General features: G+C 46.4%; 1 long non-coding RNA gene across 1 annotated transcript; it reads right to left on the bottom strand.

Annotated features, from left to right (window-relative positions):
- Window positions 1-3,864: 3,864 nt before the first annotated feature.
- On the bottom strand, window positions 3,865-5,001 carry LOC143768498 (uncharacterized). The gene is made up of 3 exons (XR_013213899.1): window positions 4,960-5,001; window positions 4,108-4,355; window positions 3,865-4,026 (listed from the first exon to the last, which is right to left on the bottom strand). It is a non-coding gene; the product is annotated as an uncharacterized LOC143768498 (long non-coding RNA).
- Window positions 5,002-10,472: the final 5,471 nt, after the last annotated feature.

Genomic DNA, 10,472 nt, shown 5'->3' with positions numbered 1-10,472 from the left:
CGGAATTCTGAACAGTTCTAAACATCAGTTGATTTTGCAAGTCTTGTGCAAAAAAGATGAATAGAAATATGAATTTCACCTTTCAGCATGATAATGTCCATAAACATACCTCCAAATTAACAAAAAAAGGCTTCTCTAGAACAAGATCAGAGTTGTGGAATGGCCCTTCCAGAACCCAGATCTGAATCCAATTGAAAATGTGTGGGATGACCTGAAGAGGGCGCTGTACTGAGGAGATGCCCTTACAATCTAAGGCTACGTTCACATTTGCGTTGTGCGCCGCAGCGTCGTCGCCGCAACAAAACGCATGCGTCGTGCGGCCCTATCTTTAACATTGGGGCCGCATGGCGCCGCATGTACATGCGTTGTCATGCGTTTTGGTGCGTCGTACGCCGCATGCGGCGTTAGGGCGCACCTGTCAGGGCGCGGCAAACGCAACATGTTGCATTTTTTTTGCGGCGCTGACTTTTTAAAAAACGCATGCGTCGTGTTTGCGTCGCTTTTGCGTCGTCGATGCGCCTTTTTTACCATTGATTTGTATTGACAACGCAGACGACGCAAGTACTTGCGTCGTGGTGCGTTGTACGACGCATGCGTTTTCCAATAAATATGCAAAACAGTGTATAGATTTTGGGGGGCGCATGCGGCGCAAAACGCAGCGTTTTTTGTTCAAAACGCAACTGCGTTTTTGTTTGCGTTGTGCGTTGCGGCGCCGACGCTGCGGCGCACAACGCAAATGTGAACGTAGCCTAACAGATTTGGAGCACTACTGCAAAGACTTGTGGAGAAAGATTGCCAATTCTAGATGTACCATGCTGATAGACAACTACCCAAAAAGACTTAGTGCAGCGCCCCAGAGACCTGGTCGTTGCAGTAACGTCGCTCTGCCACTAAGGGGAGTGATGGTACGTCTGATTGCACTAAAGGAGTTCACCTGACCAGGTATCACAGTCACACATTACACTTCACACTCTGGCCACCAGGGGGAGCAAAGGGTTCTATGTATTAGGCCACTCCTCACACTTGGGTAAAACTGGGGGTTGGATAGGAAGTTAGGGAGAAGCTGACTGGGTTTTGCCCAGGCAACACCTGGTGAGAGAAGAGGTTGCTTGGGAAGATTCAGGGGGGTCCCTGTCAGGGGTGGGATCCTGACAGTGGCCTAGCGAACAGAACAGATCGTTACGGAGCCGCGCCTGCTCTACATTGCGGCGGTATCTTAAGAAAGGACAAGAAGCGAGGTTTATTGTGGAGAAGTGAGAAAAGAGATCACAGCAAAAGGCGATAGAACCAGTAGGAGTCGTGCCCCGAGATCGGCAACATCCTACTGAGGCGCGTAGCCGGTGGCCGGAATGCCGAGGAAGTATTGGGCTCTAAGCATTACTTCAAACCAACGGCAGGACAGTTAATTATAGGTTGGCTGTCTCACCTAATTCACCTAATGAAGACAACGGAGGCAAATTGTGGGAGATGGGCGTCTCTAGGGTCCCTATAAAATAGCTCCAGGCCTACCCCGTCATACGGGTGCGTCCTATCCAAATCATCTGGGGGACGGAGAGAAAGAACAGAAACATACACGACAGTTGTGAGGACTATCCCGTGGTGCTCAGCAGGGAAATACTACAACACCCAGGCGCTAGTAGGTAGGCACTGATTTCCACCTGCAAAGGGAACTCTGGATGTGCCTTCGGACCGGCCGGTCTCGGACAGCCCTGTTAGCAGTGCTCTGGATTGCGGATCCCGAAGCCTTCAGTAAAGAGGTAAAGAGACTGCAACCCTGTGTCCTCGTTATTTCATCGCACCACGCACCACCACCTTTAATTGGACGCCCCTTAGCAGGGTCACGCACCGGTTCAGGCCACCGTGACAACCCCAAGACCGACAGAGAGAGGCCCGGTACCGAGTACCCCGCGGCCCTGCGTCTGGGGGCGCTCCACTTAACACGACAATAAATTGAAAGTGTACTTCAATGACAACCACATTTTTTTCACTCCTTCATGACCTTGGGATTTGTCGTTTTTCCGTGTTCGTTTTTCGCTCCCCTCCTTCCCAGAGCCATAACTTTTTTATTTTTCTGTCCATATCCATATGGCCATGTGAGGGCTTATTTTTTGCTAAACAAGTTGTACTTTTAAACGACATCATTGGTTTTAGCATGTCGTGTACTAGAAAACAGGAAAAAAATTCCAAGTGCGGTGAAATTGCAAAAAAAGTGCAATCCCACACTTGTTTTTTGTTTGGCTTTTTTGCTAGGTTCACTAAATGCTAAAACTGACCTGCCATTAAGATTCTCCATGTCATTACGAGTTCATAGTCATAGTCATAGCCTTTCCATAGCCTGGACACATGATTGTGTCGGCTCCCTCCACTTGGCCACCAACGCTCGCCCTAGGTGCAGAAAGCACAATAACCAGGACTGATATCATCCCCTGTTCCCTCTGGGATTTGTAAAACCATACAGGGACTATACAACCTGAACTATACCCCTGACCCTATAGGCAAGACAGCACTGTCTACCCTCACTCCCACTGGAGAATACCAAGCCACTTGGGGACCATACAGCCTTATCTGTACCCCAGACCCAGTATATAAAACAGGATTGATTCCAGCTGGGACTGCGTTTACATTGCACGGGCAAGCACCTATACCATACCAATTTGGTTACATAACTGCGTCCTTTTCCAGACTCAGCAAGCACACAGTGTCCTTACTGTAATGAAGTCTATTTGGGCGATTTTGTGATCAAGGCCACGGGCTGGCCGAAACGTTATTATCGCCTGTCGCTATTTGCACAAACTTTTATCCTAATAAACTTTTGGCATAAGCATCTTGAAATATACGAGTGCAGTGATCTTTTTTGTATATTACGAGTTCATAGACACCTAACATGTCTGGGTAGTTTTTTAACTAAGTGGTGAAAAAAAATTTCCAAACTTTGCTAAAAAGAAAGAAGATACCATTTTAGTGCAGATACGTTCTTTTGATCGGCCGTTATTGCATTTTCATGCAATGTCGCGGCGACCAAAAAAACGTAATTCTGGCGTTTCGAATTTTTTTCTCGCTTTGCTGTTTAGCGATCAGGTTAATGCTTTTTTCTATTGATAGATCGGGCGATTCTGAACGCGGCGATACCAAATATGTGTAGGTTTGATTTTTTTTTATTGATTTATTTTGAATGGGCCGAAAGGGGGGTGATTTAAACTATTATTTTTTTTTCACTTTTTTATTTTTTACTTTTGCCATGCTTCAATAGCGTCCATAGGAGGCTAGAAGCTGGCACACCTCGACCGCCTCTGCTACATAGCAGCGATCATCAGATCGCTGCTATGCAGCAGAAATGCAGGTGTGCTATGAGCGCCGACCACAGGGTGGCGCTCATAGCTAGCCGGGATCAGTAACCATAGAGGTCTCAAGGACCTCTATGGTTACAATGCAGAAGCATCGCTGACCCCCGATCATATGACGGGGTCAGCGATGCGCTCATTTCCTGCCGCCTGGGCGGAATCGGTAGTTAAATGCCGCTGTCTGTGTTTGACAGTGGCATTTAACTAGTTAATAGTTCAAAACAGCTGACATGTCCCGGCTTTGATGCGGCTCACTGCCGGAGCCCGCATCAAAGACGGGGGTTCTGACCTCGGATGTACTATCCCGTCCAAGGTCAGAAAGGGGTTAATTTTATTTTTTTATGTTTCCATCCAAAAAGATTTCCGTTTGTTTTGCAGTGGATTTGTACAGATTACAGGTGACTTTAAAAGTGGAAGAAATTCTAAAATGTTTCTTTTAATATCCACTGTAAATCCTGTTTTACCTTATTTTATCTAAATAATTTTAGTTCTATAAAACTAAGAGAAGAGACTGCAATCTGCTCATGGTCGTTTATTTCATGCCGGTGCCCTTATGCTGATTTAATGACAGATTATGAAGTTCTGAATTTCTTGTTTTCAACTTCCCCAGTGGACTCGATCAGGAGAGAAGTGGTCATCGGTGACAGCAGTAAGGGGTTATTCCTGGTCCTGCTACATCCGCCTTCTGGAGTAATAACGGTGTCTACGTTTATGACCTAGAAGAAGCCAATGTATAAATATAAGGTTGCCCATTGCCAAGAATTACATGTATAGCATTATAATGGAGGTTATACTGTTTAGTGTAGGCTCAATAACATTTACCCATTTTATGGGGTCTGCGAGTCCTTCTCCTTCTGGGATGGGATCTCCTGCTTTTCTTGTGAGAAGCCATGATGTCTTGATGGTACCAAGCGGGTTGCTAATAACTTGTGGGCTGCCAGTAGAATGTCCTACACCCTGAGGCCATTATGACAGGTAGAACGCTCTCTCATTACCTAGTAGCTGTGAGGTCACCTGTATGATGTGAGGGAATGTTGGCTAGATAGGGTTGGCCGCTCTGTTTGTGAATATGGTGGGGGGCATGGTTCATTAACCGAATTGCTCAAGTAAAAAGATTAAATATATATATATATATATAGATATATATATATATATATATATATATATATATATATATATATAGCCGGTTTCACACGTCAGTGGCTCCGGTACGTGAGGTGACGGTTTCCTCACGTACCGGAGATACTGACACACGTAGACCCATTAAAATCAATGCATCTGTGCAGATGTCATTGATTTTTTGCGGACCGTGTCTCCGTGTGCCAAACACGGAGACATGTCAGTGTTCGTGGGAGCGCACGTATTACACAGACCCAATAGAGTCAATGGGTCCGTGTAAAACACGGACCTCACACGGACGTTCTCCGTGTGGCGTGTCGGAGACAGCGCTACAGGAAGCGCTGTCCCCCCCACATGGTGCTGAAGCCGCGAATCATATCGTCTGTGCAGCAGCGTTTGCTGCATAGAAGATATAAATAATAGCGTTTAAATGAAAGATCTATGTGTCCGCCGCCCCCCCACCCCCTGTGCGCCCCCCCGCTGTTCAGAAAATACTCACCCACTCCCACGTTGGCTGTCGCTGCTTCCTCTCTGCCCCGCGCCTTCTACTGTATGCGGTCACGTGGGGCCGCTCATATACAATCATGAATAGTCGGCTCCGCCCCTATGGGAGGTGGAGCCGCCTATTCATGATTGTAAATGAGCAGCCCCACGTGACCGCATACAGTGGAAGCCGCGGCCAGACCAGGAAGGAGCGACAGCCAACGAGGGATGCGGGTGAGTATTTTCTGAACAGCGGGGGGGCGCACAGGGGGTGGGGGGGGCGGCGGACACATAGATCTTTCATTTAAACGCTATTATTCATATCTTCTATGCAGCAAACGCTGCTGCACAGAAGATATGAATCGAGGCTTCAGCACGATGCAGGGGAAAGCGCTAAACTTTAGCGCTGTCTCCTGCACGCTCCGTGTGGTACCCACTCGCCACACGGGTGGCACACGTGTACTGCACGTATGGCCTACGTGAGCTCACGGGCACACGGACACGGATAACTCCGGTACCGATTTTTTCCGGTACCGGAATTATCTGGACGTGTGGGACAGCCCTAACACACACATTATATATATGGAATATTAAATTCTCCTAATAATGCCCCCCAAAGGTCTTATGACCTGGTGATCCACACACTATGTGAAATAAATTGGAAATAAAAACATACATAAAAAATAAATAAAACCCAAAACAAAAATAAATAAATAAAAAAAACCTGCTAATCAAAATCATTGTTACCCAATCACCCAATCCCTTTGTGGATATAAAAAACAAACAAAAAAATCTTTTTACACTTTTTGGGTTTGTGCACACGTTTTGGATTTGGTTGCGGATTCGCAGCAGTTTTCCATGTGTTGTACAGTACCATGTAAACCTATGGAAAACCAAAACCGCATGGAAACGCTGCGGTTTATTTTCCGTAGCATGTCAATTCTTTGTGCGGATTCCGCAGCGATTTACACCTGCTCTATAATTGGAATCCGAAGGTGTAAAACCGCATGTGAAAACCGCACAAAAACTGCCGTAAATCCATGGTAAATCCGCAGGTAATCCCCAGGTAAAACGCAGGGCGTGTTACATGCGGATTTTTCAAGTTCTGCGTGGAATAATCTGCACACGAATCCGCAACGTGTGCACATAGCCTTTATTTTGTTCCTCCTCTTTTAACAAAAGCTGTAACTTTATTTTTCCATCAACAAAGCCATTTGAGCTATGGATTATTGATTGACGCCGTTCATTTTATCATATCATCTACCGAAAAACAAAGGAAATAATTCAATGCGATAAAATGGTGAAAAACATGATATTCTGAACTCGTTTTTTGGGTTTTGTCTTTACAGCGTTCATTGTGTTGTAAAAATGACCTGGGAACCTAGGTCAGTAGGTCAGTGTGCTCTAGGTCAGTATTATTATGGTGATGGCAAACTTCCTTTTTATTTTTTTAAAGTAAACAAAAATTCAGAAGTTTCTAGAAATTAATGTGTTTTTTTGTCGCCAAACTGATGTTTGCAATGATACTATTTTGGGGAAGAAAGAAAAAAAACCCGTAATTCTGAAGTTTTGATAATTTTTTTTTTTTTTGTTCACCAATCAGGTTAATTTCAGATTTTTGAAGAGTTTTATGAATGCATTAATACCAAATATGTTAATTTATTTATTTTTATAGTAATATTACCAGCTTTTTAATTAATTAAACAAAGATCAAAGTGAGGGTAGGTTCACACGAGCGTCTAAAAAAAACATTCAAATTTGTTTTTACAGAAGCAGCTATTAATGATTTACAAGACCCTTTACGCTTTCTTTTTTACAGAATTACAATGTATCCATAAAAATTGAATGCTACACTGTGGCTCCGCACGGCGTCAGTATTTTTTCACACCCATAGATTAGAACAGTAGAGTCTCCTTCGATTTACAGACTAAACTCGTGTTTGTCGCCATTTTTTCACACGCAGATTCAGTCAATGAAAAAAATTGCTCATCTGCTCTGCCCCATTGAATAATATTGGTTTGAATGCTGTCTGCTTTTTTCATACACAGAATACTATTCTAAGACTGAAAATATGGTTGTGTGACCGTATCCTCAGGGCCGCCATCAGGGCACTACTGCTCTGAATGGCGTATGGAGCCCGGTGAACAGAGGGGGTCCACATCGGGCCCCCTCTCTTCTGCTCACCGGGCCCCAGCTGCAGGATTCTGCAGGATTCTGCGGGTGCAGTAACTCAACCTGCGTCCGAGACGCAGGTTCAGTTAAACTCTATTGTGGGCCTGCACGGCAATAGTTAAAAGCCGCCAGCCAATAGGAGGCTGGCAGCTGACGTCAGCACACACGATACCGGCGTATGACATCATTGTCATTCGCTGGCGAGTCCCCGCTTGAAATGCCTGGCTTGGACATCGCCACTGGAACGCGGCCAGGTGAGGAGAAAGTGGTTTTTTTATTATTATTTTTATTGAAAGCGGCAGCCTCAAGATGTTTGTGCAGCAAGATGGAGCCACATGGAACATTTGTCTTCTGCCTGCCCCATCTGTCTCCTTCCTGCATCATGATCCTGCACCATGTGAGATGGTGGAGGATGGAAACACATGGCGCAGGATGGAAAGAGATGGGGCACGATGGAGACACATGGTGCAGGATGGAGACGGATGGGGCAGGATGGAGACAGATGAGGCAGGAACATGGGGCAGGATGGAGACAGATGGGGCAGGATGGAGACAGATGGGGCACGATGGAGACACATAGTGCAGGATGGAGAAATGAGGCAGGATGTACACAGATGGGGCAGGAACATGGGGCAGGATGGAGACAGATGGGGCAGGATGGAGACAGATGGGGCAGGATGGAGACAGATGAGGCAGGATAGAGACACATGGAGCAGGATCATGGGGCAGGATGAAGATAGATAGGGAGGAATAGAGATAGATGGGGCAGAACATGGGGCAAGATGGAGACAGATAGGGAGGTATGGAGATAGATGGGGCAGGATGGATACATCTGGAGCAGGATCATGGGGAAGGATGGAGATACACGGTGCAGGATCTTGGGGCAGGATAGAGATGGGGCACATATATAACAAGATGAGGTCCAGGATAAGCAACATCTACACCAGAATGGGGCCAAGATGATGGACATATACCAGGATTGGTAACATATATATGAGGATTGGGGACATATATACCAGGATGAGCCCAGGATTGGGGGCATATATACCAGGATGGATCCAGGATAGGGAACATACAGTATATACCTATATACCTGGATAGGTCCAGGATGGGGAACATATTTCCCTGGATTGGGAGCATATATGTCAGGATGGGGCCAGGATGAGGGACATAAATACTAGAATGAACCCAGGATAGGGGACATTGCTGTATAATGCTGAAAGGGGGGAAACACATATTTCCTTCTAGGATTTAGAATGCTATGAGGGCCCATACATCTGACCAACATGCTGGGAGGCCCTGGTCCAAATGTTGCAACAGTGTCCATTGCACTCAATGCCACTGTTATTTAGGTCTATTATATTTTTCTCTTATGGGCCAAAGACTAACAGCCATATAGTTGCTAACTACCTGTTTGTTGTGCCCGGAGCCCATCTGGGAGGTCACATACCACTTTTATAATCGATTCTGCTGTTTCCATTGGCATCACATAGACAGAGCAGCTGCTTTTCTTCTGCTCAGTTGATGGGCCGTGGCGTGACTCCTGATGTCATGCTGATAGACAGTCTGATCCCCGCTGTCTAACTAGGGGGAGCTGGGTGTCAATCAGCATGACATCAGCAGTCTCACCTAGTTGACAGAGCAGCTCCAAACAGAAGCAGCTACTATGTTGATGTGAAGCAGCAGAATCGCCAGGAGTGGTCTGTGATCTCTGAGCTGTCGCCAGTCAGATCTTAGGCAAAAAAATTACTTGGCACTCAGTATTTGAAAAAAAATGATTCCTTCTTTATTGTACATCTAGACCAAATAGATTAAACTAATGGTATGTGCACACGATGCGGAAAACGCTGCAGATTACAATGTAAACCTATGGGAAACAAAAAAAGCTGTGCACATGCTGCGGAAAAAAACACACGGAAATGCAGCGGTTTACATTCCGCAGCATGTCACTTCTTTCTGCGGATTCCGCAGCGGTTTTACAGCTACTCCTATAGAACACCGCAGTTGTAAAACTGCAGTGAAATCCGCAGTAAATCCGCTGTAAATCTGCAATAAATCTTCAGCAAATACGCAGCGTTTTTGCCCTGCAGATTTATCAAATCCGCTGCGGAAAAATTCGCAGTGGACCATTATACGTGTGCACACAGCCTAAGGCCAGTTTCACACGTCAGTGGCTCCGGTATGTGAGGTGACAGTTTCCTCACGTACCGGAGCCACTGACACACGTAGACCCATTAAAATCAATGCATCTGTGCAGATGTCATTGATTTTTTGCGGACCGTGTCTCCGTGTGCCAAACACGGAGACATGTCAGTGTTCGTGGGAGCGCACGTATTACACGGACCCATTAAAGTCAATGGGTCTGTGTAAAACACGGACCACACACGGACCTTCTCCGTGTGCAGTCCGTGTGGCGTGCAGGAGACAGCACTACAGTAAGCGCTGTCCCCCCCACATGGTGCTGAAGCCGCCATTCATATCTTCTGTGCAGCAGCGTTTGCTGCATAGAAGATATGAATAATAGTGTTTAAAAGAAAGATCTATGTGTCCGCCGCCCTCCCACCCCCTGTGCGCCCCCCCGCTGTTCTGAAAATACTCACCCGACTCCCTCGCAGTGTTCTGTGCTGGCCGCCCCTTCTACTTTATGCGGTCACGAGGGGCCGCCGATTAGAGTCATGAATAGGTGGCTCCACCTCCCATAGGGGTGGAGCCTCCTATTCATGACTGTAAATGAGCGGCCCCACGTGACCGCATACAGTAGAAGGCGCGGCCAGACCAGGAGGCATCGACAGCCAACGAGGGAAGCGGGTGAGTATTTTCAGAACAGCGGGGGGGGGGCGCACAGGGGGTGGGGGGGCGGCGGACACATAGATCTTTCTTTTAAACACTATTATTCATATCTTCTATGCAGCAAACGCTGCTGCACAGAAGATATGAATCGCGGCTTCAGCACGATGCAGTGTACCACACGCGTGGGTACCACACGCTCCGTGTGGTACCCACTCGGCACACGGGTGCCGCACGTATGTCCTACGTGAGCTCACGGGCACACGGACACGGATAACTCCGGTACCGATTTTTTCCGGTACCGGAATTATCTGGACGTGTGGGACAGCCCTAAACGTTTTCGGTCCGTCATAGGACCTTCATCAGAATTTCCTTATTGGAGATAACTAGAGTATACATAAAATAGAAAAACGAAACAAGACAAGATCAACAATATGTCGTGGAATACAAAATACATGGGAAAATGTTAGTATGATTCCACTTGTCAAACGATTTGACGCGATAGGAGATGACAGAAGATATTCTATCCAAGGGTGCTTACAGTGAACAAGAAGTAATAAAAACTGTTTCA

Source organism: Ranitomeya variabilis, chromosome 4, assembly GCF_051348905.1.
Source record: "Ranitomeya variabilis isolate aRanVar5 chromosome 4, aRanVar5.hap1, whole genome shotgun sequence".
Classification (NCBI taxonomy): Eukaryota; Metazoa; Chordata; class Amphibia; order Anura; family Dendrobatidae; genus Ranitomeya; species Ranitomeya variabilis.
This window is presented reverse-complemented; position numbering and strand designations above follow the sequence as displayed.